The 22,997-nt window shown below is 36.5% G+C and overlaps 1 protein-coding gene across 1 annotated transcript in view; it reads left to right on the top strand.

The window, feature by feature from the left end:
• Positions 1–13,926: 13,926 nt before the first annotated feature.
• Positions 13,927–22,997, top strand: part of mapta (microtubule-associated protein tau a) — a 64,842-nt gene continuing 55,771 nt past the window's right edge. Inside the window, exon 1 of the mRNA XM_056468876.1 lies at positions 13,927–14,008. The gene's annotated coding sequence lies outside the window, so the exon portion shown is untranslated. The remainder of the gene's footprint in view (positions 14,009–22,997) is intronic.

Genomic DNA, 22,997 nt, shown 5'->3' with positions numbered 1-22,997 from the left:
ACTGCATGTAAACTACTTCAGTAGAAACTACAACCGACACCACTTTTGCAGAGTCGCCTTCATCACATACAATTTCTGCCAAAAATACATTTGGAACTACTTTTGCAGAATCTAGCGTGTAGGGCACTACTTCTGCTGCAACAACTGCCCTGTACAACACCACCACTGTCGAAACAACTGCTTCCGTAGGCACCACATCTGAAGAAACTAATGCCCTATACATCACTTTAGTAGAAACCACTGCAGTGGGCAGCACTTTAGCAAAATCTACTTCATCAGGCACCATTTCTGCTAAAACTATATTGGAAACCACTTCTGCAGAATCTAGTATATCAGGCACTACCTCTGCTGCAACAGCTGCCCCGTACACCACTTCAGTAGAAACTACTTTTCCAGTCACCACATCTGTACAATCTACTACCCGTGGCACCACCCCTGCTGAAACAACTGCTTTCCTAGGCACCACTTCTATAGAAACTACTAGAACAGCTACCACTTCTGCTGAAACTACATCCCAAAACACCACTTTCATAGAAACCACTACAGTGGGAACAGTTTTAGCAGAATCAACTTCATCGGGCACCATTTCTGCCAAAACTAACTTTGGAGTCACTTCTGATGAATCTAGTATATTGTGGACTAACTCTGGTACAACAACTGCCTTGTACAGCACTTCAGTAGAAACTGTTTTTTCCAGTCACCACTTCTGTACAATCTATTACTCATGGCACCACCCAAGACGAAACAACTGCTTCTCTAGGCACCACTTCTATAAAAAACTACTGTCATGACTGCTGTTGACGCCACTATATCAGAATCAACTTCATCAGGCACCGATCTTGCCAAAACAACTTTTGGAGCCACTTCTGTAAAATCTAGTATGTCAGTAACCACATCTGCTACAACAGTTGCCTTTGATAGTAGTACCCCAGGAATTACTTTCACCAAAACGTGTAATCATAGTACCCCAGGTCCCACATCTGTAAAAACTTTACTAGGAGCCACTTCTGTACAATCTACTACTAATTCCACCACCCCTGCCGAAACAGCTGCCACTTTTTTTTAAAAGTACTTCCATGTACACTGCAGAATCTAGTACGTCTGCATTATCTCTGCTGGAACAAATGCCCCATACACCACTTCTGTAGAAACTACTTTTCCAGTCACCAGTTCTGTACAAACCACAGGCTTGGGTACCAATTTATTATAAACTTGTTCCCCAGTCACCATGTCGATAGAATCTACTACCCAAGGTACCACCACTGCTGAAACAACTGCTTCCTTAAGCACCACTCCTGTAGAAACAACTGCCATGTACACAACCTCAATAGTAACTACCCCAGTGGGTATCACTTTAGCAGAATCCACTTCATCAGGCACCATTTCTGCCAAAACTACCTTGGGACTTCTGCAAAGTCTACTATGCCAGGCACCTCCTCTGTTGCAACAACTGCTTTGGGTAGTAGTACCCCAAGTACTCATTTTGACCTCGGTACCTTAGGCCCTTTTTCTTTAGTATCAACTTTCCTAGGCATCACTTCTGTAGAGACTACTACCATGGATGCTACTTCAGTGGAAACTACTTTAACCGTATAATAAAATGGGAACCATTTCTGTAGAAACGACTACTTTTACAACAATAACCATTAACCTAGATAGAATGCACTACTGCAGATGCTGGCACTGATGAAACCACTACTATGGGTACCACTTTGCTAGAAATTATTACCTTTTCTTTGAAAATTTCTACTTTTACCTTGCGATCAATTTCTGTAGAATCCTCTACCTTATGATCCACTTCTGTAGAATCTACTATCTTAGGCAATATTTGTGCTAAAACAACTACTGTTCAAAGCACCGCTTCTGTAGAAATGACTTCTCTAGTTCTGCCATGTGCACAACTGTAGCAAATTCTACAACTCTAGGCACCACTTCTGCTGAAATAACCACCACTACTGTCGCACTTTGGTTTTAGTAGAAACTATATTGGGGCATGACTTTAGCAAAAGCTACTTTCTTGGACACTTCAATCTGGTTGATTAAACCCACTTCCTAATTCCTACTTCTGAAGAAATAGTACCATGTAAACCACATTGACAGATACTACTGCGCTCAGCAACACTTGTAGAAACAACTACTACTTTAGGAACCACCGCTGTAAAATCAAATTCCACAGGTACCACCTCTTTTGAAAGAAATACCTTAGGCAATTTTTGTAGAAACTACTTTTCTAGGCACCACTTTTCAACCATGCCTACCACAACATCTGCCAAAACTCCTGCTTTGTATAATAACACTTCAGTATAATCTTCTACTCCCATCATCACTTATTTAAAAACTACTGCTTTGAGCACTTTTTTTCTAAAACGACTGCATCGGGTATCACTTCAGTAGAAACTTGTACCACAGGCACCACTTATGTAGGATCTACTGCTTTGGGCATCACTTTTGCAGAAGTTGCCCCAAGCACCACTTTTGCCAAAACAACTACTTTCTAAGGCAGCACATGTTTAAACTCCTCCATTGGGGACCACTTCTGCCAAAACATCTACCACTTTATTAAGTGCTACTTCTATGGGCTTCACATTGGCAGATACAGTCTTTGGACACAACTTTTGCTTTTACATCCCTAGGCACCAACCTTTCTGCAGAATCTACTATTCCAGACACATCTTCTGCAGATTCTATGATTCTGGCCACTAAATCTGTAGGAAAAAACTATGCCAAGCACTTTATCTGCTGAATCGCATATTACTTTAGAGAGCACTTGTATATAAACTATTGATTAACCGACTGTTATTGTAGATACCTCTTGTGTAGATGCTACTACTTCAGCTATCACCTTTCCCTAATGGCTACAACCCTATTCATCACTTTTGTGTATACTGCTATTTTCTTGGGCACCACTTCAGAATAAACTGCACCAAAGTACTCCCTTAAGAATCTGCTGAAAATACTATCCCAAGCCACACTTTTGCTGAAACAATTTTGTTAAATTTACTTCAGTGGACACCATTTCTGTAGAATCTTTCTACTGAAATAAATTCATCAGTCAAGTTTTACAAGACATCAGTTAGTTATATTTAAAATCTTAAATGACTACGCCTAAAGCAACAACCTCATTTGTATCTTCATCTGACTTGACTTCAAGTGAAAACGCTAATATTGAAATGTACCACTTTGGAATAATATTACCTGAAAAATACCTGGGCACCACTATTTTAAATACTTCAACACTTGACACCACTTTTGCAGAAATTAATATTTCAGATATCATTTAATGCATCACTTCTGAAGAAGCTATTTCTCTAACTGCTTTTTTGACAAACTACTACCTTGGCTATTATTTGTTCAAATATAATTAACTTAGTTGCTGTCTCTACAAAATCTACTACCATTTTCATGACTTTTGTAGGAACTACTACATTTGGCATTGCCTTTTAGCATAATTGATGATCCTGGACACTACTACTACCTTTGGATACACTTTGTCAACATCCACTACATCTACAGAAATCTTTCCTTTTTTGTAGTTAATTTAGCATCACAAAATCTGCTTCCCTAGACTCAACTCCTCCCTAAACTACATCCATAGTTCTACAACATTTCAGTTGAAACTACAACTGCCAAAATAAAGTCAGCTGTAGCTGTGCCTGTCTTGACATGTTTTATTTAACCACTGCAACTATGGACTAGGTCTATATGGACTATAGACTAGAAACCTCATCCCCAGGCATAATGTCCGCAAAATTACTATTTAGTGTGCCATTTCTGTAGTAACTAAAACCCAGAGCATGACTTCTGCAAATAGTTGCTTGGAATTAAGTTTTTATCTTTGTCTATTTTACCATTTGCTTTTAAAGCTGCAATAATAGTACTTCTAAAAAATCTCCCTAAACGCATCTAAAGAACTAGCATCAACAAAAATTGTTTGAATTTTGTTTTTAGTAACTGCATGGGCTACAAGGAAATAAGCCTGTGAAAAAGGCCACCTACATGGAAATGGTGTTCTCCACAACACCAATCAACAGCACTTGATGAAGCCACAACTATGACTATCTACACTTGCCTCCATGACCACTTTTGTAAGTACAATTTTTGTTTAAAATGTAATTACTTTTCTATCTTGGGCGCATTTTTAAACTGTATTACTTGGGGAATTGATACTGCTTCAGAAACCACTTTTTGATGAGTTTGACTGAAAATTTGTTTTGTAGATCCAAACAAAAACAAAAAAAACACTAGCCCAGGTTTTAGAGGTCAGGCGTGAAACATGGTTCAGTTAGGACATTTAACCCTCAGGGGTCTGAAGGTGTTTTGGGGTCATGGAAAAGTTTTGACATGCACTGACAATTGTGTTATTTTCAGTGTCTTAAAACATATTAATGGCTAAAGTGTGATAACACTGTAAACAGCACAAGCTGGGCTACAATAATACCCAAGCAGCATGTTTGTATGTGCTTGTGTTTGAGAAAGAAACGTTTATGCATGGTTAGTGAAAAACTTACATTTTGAAGTTACTGAAACAAGGCCGTGAAACACACAGAGAACATTTGTTCACAAGACTTTTGAGAACTGGATCTTGTAGCCTAGTGTTTTTGCTTCAAAATGATGTGAGAATTATCTTGTTTACACAATATATTAAATAAAAATTTCTAAGTCACTTTTCGAGTGAAAATGGTCTATGCGAGAAGGTGTGAACTATCATTACTAATGCAGTGATTTACACCAGAGAAGACAAAGACCTGCATAATGAGCCATCAGACAGGTATAAGAGGGAAGAGTTTCAAGAAGAATTGGAGAAAAAAAATAAGTCTATATATTTTTTGTTTGCAGTTTATTTAAAATATATTTAACTATCACACAAAATAACTGGAGATACACTTGTGAGAGTCAGTACACTGAAAAAAACTCAACTATGTAAATATGAATAGTGTAAGATAATAAAGGGTGTAAGGTTTGTAAAAGCCCAGTGTGAGCATCACATGGTCTTAGCTGTAAAGGTAGGATTCTCAGGAATCTCTACTCCTGGAGTCATGTCAGCAGTAGTCTCTCTTTACCACTGTTGTTTTCACATCTGGGGAAAAAAATAAGCAAGCTGATTACATAAACTACTTTTTTTGATGTTCTAAGACACTAGTACTAATTTACCTAATAAACTCAGTTACCACATAGGAGTTATAAACAGAACAGCACCTGTTTTGTAAACAACTGTCAGTATATTTTTCAGAATAGCTTAACATATGCATACTTGATGAGAGAACCGAATGCAAATAACAAAAAACTATATTTTAACACTATCAACCACAAATAAGTTTACCATACTCAGAGAAAATTCTTAGTAACTTATAGTGAATATTGTAGTTGTTTTAAACCATACTATAGTAAAGTACTTGACAATTTTTTTATTAATTCAATAGTTGCTGTGGTAATATAACCACTAGCCTATGGTAATTTACACATAATATTATATACTTATATAATTGTTTATTTCATATAACATTACATTTTGTAATATAGGCCTATGTTTATCATTGTACGCCATACGTTATAGGATACAATTTGTATAGCAATGAAACGATAAGTGGCCTGTAAGTACATATTTTATATAAATCATGAAAGTAAGAATAAAAGACTTACTCGACAGGAATTCTATCCCCCGCTGGGTCTAGACGTTCTTCAAAATGGATGCGCTCGTCATCAGTCGCACTCTTCCTCTGAGGAGAAAGTAAATTCTTCATCGCTGTCCAGTAATGTTACCATCCGAAGTAGCGTCTCGGGGAGCATGTACATTATTACCTGGCTTACCTCAGTTCATTTCCATATGAACTGCGCGCTCACTCAGGGCGGGATCACGTTAGCTGTTAAGAGGCGATAAAAGAGAATCTGTAATTTTATACGGGTTACATGAAAAAAGATGATTTGTTTTCGAATTGGTTAATGCAAAACTAGACGTATCAAACTTTCTATAGATACATCTCTCGTGCCTGTTTGAGTATTTGCTGAGTTTCAGGTCATTTTAATGACGTGTTTTTTCTGACATCATTCGTCTCATTCAGGCGATTGTAAAATCAATGCTACCAGGCCCACAAGGCTTTAACTCCAATGAGAAACTAGACATAGCGTTGGTTTCATACTGGATTACTTTATCAAACAGTATTTGTTTTCAACATGTACTTGCTGCATTTAAAAGTAGAAACTTCAAGCTTTCTAAAGACGCGTCTCATGTCTGTGTGTTTTGTTTTCGTGGAGTTTCAGCGCATCTTACTGACGTGTTTCTAAAAACAGTTCACGGAGAGTGAAAAGACAAATTGCCTACACTGTTTATTATCCTTATTTTGCAAAAGCACCCACGTTTGTTGTCATTGTGAGTGTACACAATTAAAAACTAGACACCTAACAGATTCGATTGGTGTATTGATCTTATCTGTACAATCAAAACTGAAAGTGTAGTTTAAGTTAATTTCAGCGTGATGAGGTGAAAACTTGTCAGAATGCGTATACGCGGTCTTCGACCCCTGGGGGTTAAGTAATTTTTATAAATGACATGTCTAAAAAAAAAAAAAAAGCTTACTGTGTCCATTTTGAAATGGTTAAAAATGTCAGACAATTGCAAAAGTTGTTGTGGTTAATTCTAGATTTTAAATAGTTCAATTTTATTTTCTTAATCTTAGAACATAATGGCTAGTACAACATCACCAATATCAATTTTGATCGACAGTAAAAACCTTTTTGTACATGTATGAAAAAATGGATAGATAATACTGAAGTAAGCTATTCAAGGTAAAAAAAAAAAAATACTCGCATAGTTTTATTAAAATTACAGAAATAAAATAAGAGTTCTTAGTATACACCTTTATGAGAAAAGCCAGGTTATTACATTTGTAAAATAAAATAAAATAAAAATGGTCAAAATTGCCTCATTGGGAAAATCCTCAAACATTTGCTATTAACATTATAACCACAAAAGTACTGTTTGCATTAAAGTTGTAAGGTCAGGGGAAATAAAATTCCCCACTATTTAGAGGAATCTAATCTAAACTAATAGTTTTTTTCCCTTTCCTGTTGTGTTTCTTGCAGCTATCATGGAGTTTGTGGATTTAAATGTCTGATGCAATGGAAGATCTGAATGATTATTTTCCGGTAAGTCATCAGTTATCAGTGTTCTGTGTAATTACTTAAGTAACTAGTTACTGTAATTTAATGACCTAAACACCATCAGTAATACAAATATGTAATTTAAATTACTTAATGTGCAATTTAAGTTACTCATCATATGCTTGCCTTAAATACTATAAATAAATACAACAGTTCTGTATTAATCAATACAGAAAGGCAACATAATTGTACATATTTAATTTAAAACTGTTTATTTTCTATTGTCTTTGCATTGTGGTTTATGTGAATTGTATATAGTATTGAGTCAAGTAATTAAATCTGAGTAATTAAGTGACTTTTCAGGCAGCATATTAGTAAAAGTAATTACAATTATTTAATGATTTGAATGATTTGGCAATGTGATTTTTAAGTTACAGTTCATCCAACTATGAGAATTTACACAACTCTCAAGTGGTTATAAACCTTTGAGTTTCTTGGACAAAAAAAAAAAATATTTTGAAGAAAGATGAAAAATTGTAACTATTGACACGTGAAGCCAGATCAGTCTCAAAAATAATAAATTTACAATATGTAATTCATACATCCACAACACAATTCACATTTACAAAATTCAGTTTGTAAATTCAAAACACGATTCCTTAACTCAAATCTCTTAAATTCTTAAATACAAATTGGATTTGGACATTTATGAATCAAGTTTTGTATTTAAGAATTATATTTGTGGATTTATGAGTAGTGTCTTTTTTAAAATTACAAATCCTGATTCATAAATGCACAAATCCAATTCATATGGTGAAACTATTAATGATTTTGTACTTGTGAATTCACAAATTGTGTGCTGTATTTATGAATTGTTGTGAATGTACTTTAGGCGCGATAGTGGAAACGCGGCTATTGTTTCAGGATAACAAACTGTTCTTGACCTGGAATTCTAGACACTGTTCTACATCAGTGCCGAACTGGTAGACATTGCTGCTGCCAGATTTTTCATAGCTGGCTAGTCAGATGCATGTTATTTATTGGTTATTTATGTTTGTGCATTTATTTGGTCAGTAAATCAAAGTAAACATCAGGAAAAAAATCCCCAAAAATAAAAATATCTGATTATTATTATTGACATGGAATAGAATGGTTAAGCAAACAGAAGTGTGTCTTATATTAAACAGAATGGTACATCATTAATTGTGAATTGCTCATTTAATAGTTATAACTGGGTCCGGAAATGTATATGATTATATAATAGCTTTTTTTTTTATAATGTGTATGTTTTTATGTCTTTAATATAAAAGGTTACACCAGTAACTCCACCCACATATCTGAACACTATTTATCAAAGAACAATGTTGAAAACTGCTCAAAAATAAGACTCGATTAAAAATCAATGAGCTGTTCATTAAAATGATCATGATTGACAGGAAGAATATGAGGGAAAGTTAGGCAGGAAGAACAAATTCATGATTTACATTCATTTCATGTTGTGTGTTGAGAAAAATATTGTTTCTGTTGCAGCTGTATCAAGAAACAAGGATTTTAATGCCGCTGCTAAGAAGGATGTTATGGAAAACGGCAAGATGATGGACTGTAGGAAAACTCACACGACCTTGTCCTGAACTCAAAGACTGCTACTTCAGCAGGAGTACTGATATTAGTATCTGTAATTACTGAAACTGGAATATAAATGAAAATGTATGTGAGGGGGGGGGGGGGGGGAATTGTGTAATTTGTCAGTTTAATGTTTTATATTTGTTGCAATTAAATTTTGTAAATGTTTTATTTTTATATTTAATAATAAAGATTTTCACTTTGGTAAACAAGAACTGATGTTTCATGCTCACTCGAACAAATTAAAATCAGTTTCCCTACATTTTAAAACAGGACACTGTGAGCTATAAAATAATGCAGTTACAGTTTTGGTGGTGTAATCATGTTCCCCTGCAATAGACATTTTTTGTGTATAAAAGGTGGTCTAAACAATAATAATAACTTGGGTAAATGAAAATTTTGCTATTAAGAGGTTCTTTTTGCTTCAATTTTAAAACCATTTCAAGCAGACTTGTGGGTGGTTGTATATAAAGTGTATTGAGAGAGGAAAAAAAGCTTTAGTGGGAACAATTACCTAGTAGCAGTAACTAGTAAGGAGTTCTTTTTCAGCATGCATGTTTACAGGACATCAAATTGATCCTTCAGCCATTTAAAGGTGTGTGTCAACTTTGGAAACCTCTGTGGATGGTGTTTTTAGTTTCCAAATAAAATTCAACTCACCCCAATAACACTCATCAAGCTGCAGTTCTGTAGGCAGTAGCAGATACAAGTTGATACATAGGTAACAGTAACAGAAGAATGAGTGAATAACACATCAAAGGTGAGATGAACTACAGCAGCAGCAGAAGATCACATTGATGACACTCCTGTCAGATAAGAACAGCAATCTGAGAATACAGTTTGCACGGATCTACCAAATTTTGGCAATTGTAAATTGGGAAATATTTTTGCTATTTCCAGCAGGGTCATGTCAAGAGCTCAAATCTCTTGAACGTGACTGTAAGTTCACTACTCTATTCTGGCCTTCATTAGAGTAGCATCTCTCTCCAGTTTAGCACCACCTTTAGGATTTGCTAGAATGGGTGGTTTGCATCACAGATGTGCAACCGACAAATCTGAAGAAACTGAATAAAACTTAAAGCTGTTTGTTGTGGAAATAAGGCTTTAACTGCAACTCTAGGATTCTAATCTATATAAAGTTTCCTATAGTGTGTGTTGTTTTAATGATCCATTCATGCATTGTCACATGCAATATACACATTTTAATTCAATGAATAAATGGAATTTAGTTGACATTGACTGGATTCAAAACATAATTTATCAATATCACTAAATACCATTATAATGCTTCTAGTATCCCATGTTCATGCTTATGTACCCTTTTTTATTGCTTGATCTGACAATACAAGAACATCAGAACAAAGTCCAAGGGATCACAGACAGATCTTAAAAAAAGGTCAGTACTATACAGTCATAAGAAAAAATATGAATCAAATACAAAATACCATTAGACAGAAAGGGAAAACATAGAATCATAGTATTAATAATAACAATAATACTAAATTAAACAATCCAACAAATGAATGCAATTACAATGACACTTAAATAACCATAAGGAAAGCAACTTAAATTGACGATCTGTAAATACATCTGCATAATATTTCAGGAATCTTAGGGTTTTATATTCTTAATAAGATGAAGTGATTTTAGGAGGGAGTTAAATTCTATTCTTAAATGAGCAAAGGATGGGTAATTATTTGCGAATTTCTGTTTGTGAATGAAAAATTTGCCATATATAATAATAAAAAATAAAAAAACGTATGATGTGTTCCAAGGATTTAGCTTTTGGTTTAGTTTAAAAGACATTATTTTTAATATAATAAGCAATTCACAGCATTAGCAGAATCACATTTATGAGAACTTAGGAGTGACCAAAATTGCTTGGATATTGGACAATCAAATAACATATTTACTAATGTCTTCTCGGCTTGCTTGCAGAAAGAACAGGAGCTGTCGATGTCCAAAAAATCGGAAATACTAGAATTAACCGGGTGTATGTAAAATTATAATGTATTTCTTTTGCCTTGTTGGAAGTCATGCGTGTGTACCCTCTTGCTTGTTATCTAGGTTATTATGCGTCATCCGATTCTAGAAAGCTCTTAGGATCAGCCTTCACTGCATTACAACGACATCTACTGGTTAGCGACGGTACATGCGCACTTTTGCACAAAACGCAGAAATATGATGACCATGTTATTTGCTGCATTTGAAACCTTTATTAGATTTACATAAGAACATGTGTGTGTGTCCACTCTGTTCATACTGTCTGTGATAAAGCTGTTCAAATGATCACTGAGCATGCATAAAGCTCAAATCACTACTATAACTTTATTTGTATTTTATTATTGAGTCTTGTAATCACAGCAGGAAAATAGGCAGAACTTACAAAGCACTTGGCATGTTATGAGCAGGCGCTTGAGAAGGTGACCTACTACTCTTAGCCTATCTGGATATAGAGAAATGCCTAATGGACAGGAAAGTCCAGCTCAAGACAAATCCCTCCCTGGCTGGAGGAGAATATATTGACAGATGTTTCCCTGGGCTCATGTCCAAATAGAGAGAGCAAGAGAGACTGTTTCTTGCTTAGACGTTCTCACAGTTCTTTGGAGAGTACAATAATCTCCTGAGAGCCCGTAGCACTGGATGATTTCTCAGTTTAAGGCTGATCACTGCTGTGAGAAAGGAAGCAGGAAAGACTGGCCAGTATGCATAATGACACAATGGCCTCAAAAAGTAAACCTGAACAACTTCAAATGTATAGCTGCAAAAACAAGCCAAAAAATAGAAAGCCTATTGAAAGTCTTTCATTGGATAAAGACAGTTTGAACTGATGTCTTGACTTTAAACTATTCAATTCAAAGTAAGCTTTTGGTAATTATATTTGGAAATAAATGTGGGTTTGAAAACGTAAGTATTTTACGTTTTGTCAGTTTAGTGGCTAATTCGTACGAATTCGTACGAGTTCAGTCGTACGAAATTGTACGATTTTAATAAGGACACCTAAAGTGGCACCTAACCCCACCCCTAAACCCAACCCTCATTGGGGGATGAGCAAAATCGTACTAAATTGTACGAATTAGGTCGTACGAATTCATACGAATTAGCCACTGAAGCAAAAAGTTACGAATTGCCGTGAGATTGCGTTGGTTTGTTTGATGTTTTATAATTATTTTCATTTATAATTTTTAAAGTGCAATGTCTGAATATACAGGTTTAAAATATTCAGAATAATTAATGGTCTGTCCTTATTTTGCACCATAACTCTTCTTTTGTTTAAATAGTTATACAAGTATAATTTAATAGGAAATGATTATGACAGAATAGTTCCAGTTTTGCCTTTGGGACTTATCTAATATAAAACCATTCATTCGTTCGTTCATTTTCTTTTTGGCCTAGTCTTTTATTATCTTGGGGTCGCCACAGCGGAGTGAACCATCAACTTATCCAGCATACGTTTTACGCAACGGATGCCCTTCCAGCTGCAACCCATCACTGGGAAACATCCATACACACGCATTCACACACCTATACCAATTTACTGTAGCTTATTCAATTCACCTAGCGCATGTCTTTGGACTGTGGGGGAAGCCAAAGCACCTGGAGGAAACCCACGCCAACTCAGGGAGAACATGCAAACTCCATACAGAAATGACAACTGACCCAGCTGAGGCTAGAACCAGTGACTTTCTTGCTGTGAGGCTATTGTGCTACCCACTGCGTCACTGTGCTGCCTCAATATAAAACCAATAAACCAGATTTGCAGTTATTTCATTCTATAGGATCCATACACTGTAAAAAATATATGACAAGAAGTCATAACAACAAATGTTTTTAATATAATTCATTCATTCATTTTCTTTTCGGCTTAGTCCCTTTATTAATCTGGGGTCGCCACAGCGGAATGAACCGCCAACATATCCAGCATTTTTTTATGCAGCGGATGCCCTTCCAGCTGCAACCCATCACTGGGAAATTTTAATATGTTTAATGCTTTAATTTTAACTTATTGTAATAATCTAATCAGCTTTTTTATTTATTTTATTAGTTATACAAAGTTTTCAGTTTGATTACTGAAAGTTGAGATGACTAGAAAAGTTCATTTGATTCAATTCAATAATTATTTGTTACAGTGTAGGAAGCAGGCTCAGAAGTTAAATGTGAGGAATTTAGGGTGTGCTTATTTATGCTCTTCACTGTATAAATAACCTACATTAAAATAAAATAAATATATTTTTAGTTTGTTTTAGCAGCAATATTACATATTTTGCACATACAGTTGAGGTCAGAATTATTAGCCCCCTTTTTATTTTTTAAATAATTCCCAAATGATGTTTAACAGAGCAAGGAAATTTTCACAGTATGTCTGATAATATTTTTTCCTCTGGAGAAAGTCTTATTTGTTTTATTTCAGCTAGAATAAAAGCAGTTTTTAAGTTTTTAAACACCATTTTAAGGACAAAATTATTAGCCCCTTTAAGCTATAGTTTTTCTGATAGTCTACAGAACAAACCATTGTCATACAATGACTTGCCTAATTACCCTAACATGCCTAGTTAACCGAATTAACCTAGTTAAGCCTTTAAATATCACTTTAAGCTGTATAGAAGTGTCTTGAAAAATATCTAGTCAAATATTATTTACTGTCATCATGGCAAAGATCAAATAAATCAGATATTAGAGATGAGTTATTAAAACTATTATGTTTAGAAATGTGTTGGAAAAAAATCTCTCAGTTAAACAGAAATTGAGGAAAAAATAAACAAGGGGCTAAAAATTCAGGGGGGCTAACAATTCTGACTTCAACTGTATATATACACTGTAAAAAAATTATATGACCGATTAGTCATGACAGCATGTTTTAGTTCATTGTAACATTGTAAGTTAATCATGTTCTAACTTAAATTTTCAAGTTGAATCAAATTAACTTTATGGGTCCATTGAACTTATATTATACTAAACTGACTTAAAACAACTTGAGTAACTTATAAAATTAAGGCAACCAGAATTTTTTACACTCTTTTTACAATCTATTTATATTGGAATTGATTCCCATGTTTTCCCCCTTTAATAGACAAACCAGCTTGCTTAGTAAATAATAAAAAACTAAACAAATAAACAAAACAAACAAACACAATTAGCTATGATGAAAGACAGTTTATTCTCTCTGGCAGTCTCTGTCTCTCCAGCGCCCCCGCTCGGCAACAGGCGGCTGTAGGATCGGCTGCTCCCGTCGAGCGTTCAGTGAGCGACTGCAGCTGGAGAGACAATAACAGCGACGCGCGCACAGGTAAGAAAAACCTGTCAAAGCTGCCACTTGTGAGCTCAAAATGCAATTTATTAGCGTATGTGCTGAGGTTTTCGTGCACTGTTCGAAGCAGTTTTGTGTCAAGCGTAAAGCATGCGTGCCCTTGCCGCAATTTACAATCGGCGTTCGTTCATGTCATGTTGTTAAATGGGGCCTGCGCTGCTTACGTATTGATAAACTAATGCTCTGAATATAGGATGAGCTCGACTATTGACTCGCTTATTAGAGGGAAAATGCCTGGGTTAAAATATGTATATGATCATTCAAAGGAACAAAAGGCGAGTGTAATGGCATTTGTGTGACTTTCCACTAAATACCTATATATTAACGGGGTCATTTTGAAGATTAGATGCATTAAACTATTTTTGCCTATACATATTATGTTTTCAGTCAGTTGAGCTCAGATTGCAAGAGCTGTTGCGTTCGGTGTGATTTTAATTCTAGCTAAATGTTCCTCTTGCACGCACTGTAATGCTATGAATTATATGGAAAGAATCGCAATATAAGGATTAATGTAGCATATTTGAGTGAGGATGTATTTTTTTAAAAAGAACTAAATATTTCTGTAAGTTCAAGCTCATTGTATATCGATTTTGGTGCTGAAGGATGCTTTGTTGGAGCGCACCTCCTCCCTCCATCTCTAAGAGCAGAGATGCGGCCATGATTCCAGCTCTTCATGTCGTCGGAATTGTGTTCATGTGTCTGAATTCAGCCATCACAGTGTCTGTGTCTCAAATCACGCTGGTGGCTCAGTAGAAATCCTAGACTGCCTGTTTCTAGGCTGCTATAGACGATGGTAACCATTCGTCGCTGACCAAATGCTGATTTCGGTTCTCCAATAATGGCATGCAACGCCTTTCTTCGTCGGCAGTTCAGTTGTCTAATCATAGGGATGCATTTGATTTAGAAACCAGCATTATTCTTTGTCTTCGCCGTGCTCTTCGCACATGAGGTCGTTCTGGTTGCAGAATCTACAGTTTATTATCACGGTGTTACATTACATCCCTGTGGACTCTAATCCGATTTAAAATGGGGGTTGAGTTGAGGATTTTGAGGTGCCTGTAAACGCCTTGCTGGTTGTTATTGGGTTGCCTCACCCTTTTTCATCATTAATTTGAGTTGACATATTGATTTTGGTTTGCCACTGAGCGATTGCTGTTTGATGGTATGCAATATTTGTCATGATACTGCATTGCGATGGATGGATTATAATCATTTTTTATCATTATTTTTTGTTGATCTTGCTGGTTGCCTCCTCAAGGTGTGTTTCTTCTCCCCCTTATTCTTCTTTTAACCAAGCACTTTCTTTTTATTTGGCACCTGAAATGTTCTGCCTTGTATCTTCATTAGGCATTTTTTATTACCTGAGCATAACCCAAAGCTCTTTAAATTTAATTAATCGCTAGATAGTTAATTATAGAAGATATTTACCATTTCATAAATGACATTTTAAAAGGTAAATGGAAACTGTGAAAAATACAGTTGTGAGAGAGCATATCTGCATAATTGACCTGGTGAATGAGCCTGAGGATAACAACAGGTGTCAAAGATGATTGACACATTTAGAGCTTTGTAGATTAAAATCTGCTCTAGATGGCATGTTTAGTTGATTTGATAAACTCACTGTTCAATTTTTTGTGTAAAATAAAGTGCCCAGTTAATTTGAGTCAAGAGTAAAGCTGTAGCAGATCATTTGAAATGGTTAAGAGGCTACTTTTATTTCTATACTTACAATAACAACAAAACATAGTGTCTGGGAACCTGCGTTGCAAAACCTATGAGGCGCCGTGTAGGATTTAAATCAAACTTTGCTTATCAACACACACATAAACACGTGCATATACACCTATAAATTACTCGCATATACACCTATACTTTTAGATGTTCAAAACAACATATATGAAACTTGTGTATATACATATAAACTTGACGCACGCATACACCCACACACACACGCACATACATATAAACTCCATCTATGCAAACACACCGACACACGCGCACATACATATATACTCCATCCATGCAAACACACCCATATTAACACACGCACATACATATATACTCCATCCACGCATACACACCCACATTACACACGCACATACATATAAACTTCATCCATGTATACACACACACATTAACATACGCATTCATATAAACTCCATCTATGCATACACACACACATTAACACACGCACATACATATAAACTCGGTCCTTATGCGCGCACACACAAGCACATACATAAACTTTCTTGCATAAACACCCACCCACACACACACACACACACGCACATACAACTCCCAACATGCATAAACACCCCTTAAACAGTCGAGCAAACATCCAAAACAAGATACACAAACGTATACAAAGTTGTGCATATATGCAGGTGATTTATATGTGGATGTGCGTTAACGTTTCGGTGTGTACGGAAGGCATGTCCGTTCAAACGGAAGGCATTAAGTAATTTTTTTTCTCATGCAAATCAACATGAATTTCAGAGTGAACTTGATAGCCGTGACGTTTTTCGGTGCTTTATTTACTTGTGCTAATTGCAATAAGGATGATATAGTCAGGCGAATAAAAGTGAAACAAGATTATAAAACTGCAGCGCATTAAACACACGCGTCTTTAGTCTACCGTAAAACACAGAGTAGACGCGCACTACAATTTAAAGCACAGATAGCGTGACCGTCTCTCTCTGAACCGCAGATGGCGTGACCGCAGTCCTGAACTGCGGGCCTTGATGGCGAAACAAATTGCGCAATTCAGATTCTGTTTGCAGTTCAGCTGAAGGGGACACATTTGACTCCACTGAATTAGATATGGATCTTATTATAGTCGGCGAAGCAAGAACATTTCGCAAAATGTTAATTATGTCTGTAACGTAACGCTATCACTGTTCATCATGCTCATTCAAATGGAGAAACGTGGCAAAATAGCTGACTTCGTCTTATTTTCTGATTAATGGCAGCTGGCAAACCAACAATGTGCATTCCTGCCACCTTCTGGACTGAAGTGTGGACCCAAAATAACCCATGGACTGCGACACCATACAGAAAATCATATTAGACAACAATGTATTTATTCTAATAATAAATAATATTATATACTTCATATGTGACCGTGTATTGATTAAACCTACTGCTTTCATTTATTTGAGGATTTTTAATAAACATTTTGCTAGAGCAGTCATGTCATGTTTTCAATAATCAAAAGACCTAATACCTCAATTAATCACATTATTTATATTTCATAAGCTTGAAGATAGGATAGATTGCACTACAACACAGCTAATTAAAATGACCTGATACAGGCTTATAATTATAAATAATGATATGTTTCGTTTTGGCTGTGACTTTTACACTAAAATGACTTTTTTTTAATGAACTGAGATAACTTCCTGTTATACTGAAATACCTTCCGTTTAAAGTGAAAAATTCATGCGCACTCACATATGAAATCACTTGCATATATGTATATACACAAGTCATTAAATATATATGGGTGTGTTTGCATAGATGCAGTTTATATGTATGTGCGCGTGTGTGTGGGTGTGTTTGCATAGATGCAGTTTATATGTATGTGCGCGTGTGTGTGGGTGTGTTTGCATAGATGCAGTTTATATGTATGTGCGCGTGTGTGTGGGTGTGTTTGCATAGATGCAGTTTATATGTATGTGCGCGTGTGTGTGGGTGTGTTTGCATAGATGCAGTTTATATGTATGTGCGCGTGTGTGTGGGTGTGTTTGCATGGATGGAGTATATATGTATGTGCGCGTGTGTGTGGGTGTGTTTGCATGGATGGAGTATATATGTATGTGCGCGTGTGTGTCGGTGTGTTTGCATGGATGGAGTATATATGTATGTGCGCGTGTCTGTGGGTGTATGCGAGCGTCAAGTTTATATGTATATACACAAGTTTCATATATGTTGTTTTGAACATCTAAAAATATAGGTGTATATGCGAGTAATTTATAGGTGTATATGCACGTGTTTATGTGTGTGTTGATAAGCAAAGTTTGATTTAAATCCTACACGGCGCCTCATAAAAGCCCATACAAGAACATTTTCATAATTTTTTTGTGATTGTACTAAACTGTTTGATGGGCAAAATGGTGTGTAGTAATTGTGAGCACACGATATTGGCATTATGACTAGCCAGATCACCTGTCAGTCAAACTCTTAGCAAAGGGCCAATTGTGATATATATAAACTCAGAGTACAGATGGGCCAGTATAAGATTCTGACGGTATGATAACCTTGGATAAAAGATCACGGCTTCATTGTATTGTGATTACTGCTCTAAAATATATTCTTTTTAAATTTCTGGGTAAAAAACTAAAACTTTTCCCCCTTTGAACACAATATATTTTAATTTGAGAAACATTTAAAATATTTTGAAACAGTAAACATGTCAGATGTTTAAATGAATCTTTAGCCCCTTTCACACAGTGATAATGGTAAATATCCGAAAAATTACCGGAACGACTTTAAAGGGCACCTATAGTAAAAAATCTACTTGTCAAGCTGTTTGGACAGACATATGTGCATGTATGGTGTATAGACTGTCATATTTGGTGATATAAGCACACCCAGTGCTTTTTTTTTAATTTAACAACATAAAAAACGGTTTGACACTAAAAAACCCAATTGGAGCGGTTTTCAGATCGACCGCAACTTTACGTAGGAGAGCGGTCCCACCGCCCACCAATATTGATTGACAGGCGCGTCATCATATCCTCAGTTTGTTAATTCACGTCCGCCATTTTCAGCGTGAGTCGAAGCAATATCACTAAAGGAACACCCTAGCTCTATTTTTAGATGCAAGGCTCATTGGGCTCAACACAAGAGCAATATTCTCCACATTATCGCTCTAATCAGAATTATTGGTTGTATCTTTAGGTAGGTTTGCAAACTTGTGTACTTCTCATTGAGTCTACCTTATACTTTAGCCGTTTGCATTTCTCACGATCCCAGAAGCTCCCTGTGATCTTAACTAGGTGCTGCTACACCCGATGCTGTGCCATGCATTTTAGAATTCTAAACATAGGTTTCTATCAGGGTACACACAACAGCACGACGATTCGGGACACTTCATGTTTCTGCCGCGCCACAGAGAGTGTCTGGTGTGCCGTGTCGTGGCTTCGAGTGACGCATCCCGTGCCTCAGTCAAAGTTAATTCAGTGTGCGTGGTTATTAGTTTCTGTGTACAAGCTCGGTACTTGAAACTAGCACACAGTTGGCTGTAAAACTATACAAAGACACAAATGATTTTGTACTCTCTGCTTGGTCTGTGTCCGAGTCGTATATGTACGACTGATTGCTGATCCTCTCACTCCTGCTCCTTCTCTCAGTCTGCCTGTCTCTGTTGCAAACACAGAGCGGGTGAGCTCATGGCTCCGCCCCCTTGTTACGTTGGGCGGGAAGCCGAAACTAATCTACATGTGAAGCAACACACCCATAAATCAGCGAGCTGTGGACACGCCCCCAACATGACACTTTTTAACACATTATAATAAAAAAATCTGAATTGTGTTTTGAACTGAACCTAAACTGGCACACTCAGAAAAACCATAATATTAATATTAAATCATAAAAAAAGAGGTAAACGATGCGCCCTTTAAAAAAGGTGTTCACACAGGCAAGGACGTTGTGTAATTTTTCCAGAAAAGTCCATTCACACATCCATTCCAAAATATCAGTAAATTCTGACTTTATTAACCAGAAATGATTTTTAAATGGCTGCGCTTGTATTTGTCCACATAGAAGGGGTCGGCCTTTACTTTATGGTTTCACTTTTATTTAAAGCTAGCTTTAGCATTCATGCAGCTGCATTGTGAGACATCCAAAGTCAGAAACGCGAACCGCAGCTAAATGTTTACACACTTGACTACATTATAAATTCTGTGGATGGATAAGTATTGTGAACAACTAACTGTATATGAAAACATATGGAGGAACACCGTCGCATGTTGAGATGTTCATAATATGTGTGTGTGCTGGCGCTCACAGGCTGCTTAACGTACACACGCGTCAAGCAACTGAAGCAGCTCGAAGGTAAACAAACAATGGTGTATCATAAGCATTTCATCAATAATTATTAACACAGTTGGCATTAAGGAGGAACACAGAACTAACAGGACTAACATCTAGCAGCTAAATGTGTCTGGAAAAATATGCAAAGGCTTTTATTTTCATAAACAGCGCAGATGTGAATGCGTCTGAGTGTTCTTATTGGTTGGAGTCGACGTCTCACGTCAGCGTGTTCTAATCGTGAACGCGCTCTTACCGGCAATCTTCCCTCTGCGTTCACACAGCGCAGCATTCCGGCAAATTAGTGGTAATGTTACAACTTCTCTTTCTAGAAAATTGCCAGAACGAATTTACCGGTATTTTCAAAAAGGGTCTTTCACACATACAGACCTTGCCGGCAATTTTCCGGAATAATCTGTATGTGTGAAAGGGGCTATTGACTTCTGCTGTCAAAAACACACATTTCTTTAAAATGGCGTCTTTGGATATATTTCCTGCTGGAGATACTGTTGTCCTAAAAACGAAACAAAAAAAACGTAAATAAAAAAAGTACTCACACTGGTATAGCAGAAAATTAGCACTTTTAAAACCTTGACTTTTCCAAACTGCGGTAAACCTTGAAAACAGTTATCATCCCATACCTATTACAGATATGAATTTGTTATCTATGAACACATCTAGCCATCTAGCAATAACCGTTTTCAAGGTATACCGCGGTTTGGAAAAGTCAAGGTTTTAAAACCGCCAAAATTTGTAAACAAACTTTTTAAAACCGCCAAAATTTGTAAAAAAAACTTGTAATACCGTTCCTAAGGTATATGTAAGAATTTTTATTTACTTAAAAAAATATATATATATTAATTAATAAATTTTTTTAGGACAACAGTATCTTTAGCAGAAAAAATATCCAAAGATGCCATTTTAAATTTTAAAGAAATCTGTGTTTTTGAAGTGAAGTTTCATAAACCAAATTTCGAGAGGAGCACGTGATATGATTGAGCACGTCTGGCCACTCATCTGTAATCAGTAATAATCCAATCAGAGCGATCCTAGTTTACTATAAATGGATCATTTTCTCCCTAATGTTTTATCTTCATTTGGAAGAATCCCCCCTTCCACCCCTTCTCTCCTCCTTTCCTCCCTTTTCAAAAGGGGGAACTCTCGAGACCTACCTGATCTCGGATCCCCTGATATGCTTATCGACCGGGCGGGAGCCCTGGGCTCAAAGATCTCCGAGCTCAGGGTTCTCTCCCGGGACAGCATGCCAAACCAGCTTTATACGCCAAGCATATCTAAGTGGGAACTCTTGAAACTAATGAAGACAGCAGAAGGAAAAAAGGTTTAGTTTTTTTACCCAGACATTTAAATAAAGTATATTTTAGAGCAGTAATCTCAATACCGCGATATCGTGAAACCGTGATATTTTTACCGTTTGAATATTATACCGGCCCATGCCTAAACACATCTATTATAAATTCAAACCTGTAAGGGAGAAGTATTCCAGGAGACTACATCCTTTCATTTACTTCCAAATTCCCTTCTGATGTGCAGTTGAAGTAGAAACCATATGAGCAATTCCATGCAAATGTCAACGTTGCCCTGAAAAAAAGTTTTCACCAAAATAGAAAAACCGTTTCTACATTTTTGTTTAAGCAAGTATTTCACAGTACTTTAGAAATACTCAAAAATGGCTCTGTCAGTGTTTTCAAACTATTATATTTGATTTACCAAAGTCACAAAAATGGCAATTTCACATCCGTCACATCCATAACGGAAAAGTGTCACATCCATAATGACACTTGTTCCCCATAAATGCAAAAATGTTAAATAAAATAAAAGAAATAATTTTTGTTCAATATTTCTTTTGGGTTGTGCAATTTAATTCACAGAATTTCTACAAAGTACATTGTGTACTGTAAACCATAACGCATGTTTATTTTTAGATTTTAAACTATAAAAAATGTGTATAGATTGATCTTTTTCTGCTCGTATAACTCTATGGTTAGTTGTTTTGGAATATATAAACAGTTGTTTCAATTTAATTCCTTTTTTTTATAATTATTTTCTCTGGGTTTTCACCTTTATTTGAGAGGACAGTAGAGAGTAGTGACACGAAAGCATGGGGAGCAGAGAGAGGGGAAGGATCGGCATAGGGCCGTGAGGCGGAATCGAACTCGGGTCGCCATGAGCACCGGAGTGCATGTGCCGACGCACTAACCATTACACCACTGGCACCGACAATGTTAACCTATACTGTCTATGCGAATTTTACTGCAGATGTCACATCCATAACGCTGGAATTGCTCATATACTGTAGAAATTTTCCATGTACTTATAGTCAAACATCTTTCCTCTGAAGAAAGAATAAAAAATAATCACTTTGATTGCTGCTCTGTGCCAGATGTGTAAACATATCTGATGCGAAGGAAGAAAAAAATATTACGCAACACAAATTGCTCAGCTGCATCATTATAGATACTAGCCACGAGAGCTTATTATTTTTTAAGGTCGCTAAACCCCACAAAACATCTGAGCAAATTGTTGTGGTTTAGTGATGTGGGCAGGCTTACAAAGAGAGCATAAAATCTCTGACATATTGCCATGTGAAGTGTCTCTGAGCGCCGTTTGCATGAGTGTTTAATTGGCGCAGCACTGACGGAGGGCTTTTCTACAGCAGTCTCCTCAGACTCGCTGGCATGTGAGGCTGTGATCAGGCACATCGCTGCCACAGAGCCAGTGGTTCATGTAATGTGAGGTGAATTTGCAGCTGCAGAGACTCTGACAGAAGCTGATGAGCAGAATTCCAGAAATCCACGTCTACATGCATCCACATGGTGCTTTGCCCTGGGAGCCCAAGCATGACTGTTCTGGAATGTGCTTAGCCATGAACTCAAGCATATGGAAAGTGGTGCACAAAAGTTCTTGCATACTATTTTGG

This window comes from Danio aesculapii, chromosome 12, assembly GCF_903798145.1.
Source record: "Danio aesculapii chromosome 12, fDanAes4.1, whole genome shotgun sequence".
NCBI lineage: Eukaryota > Metazoa > Chordata > Actinopteri > Cypriniformes > Danionidae > Danio > Danio aesculapii.
The sequence above is the reverse complement of the archived record's forward strand: the minus strand, read 5'-3'. Positions and strand labels throughout refer to the sequence as shown.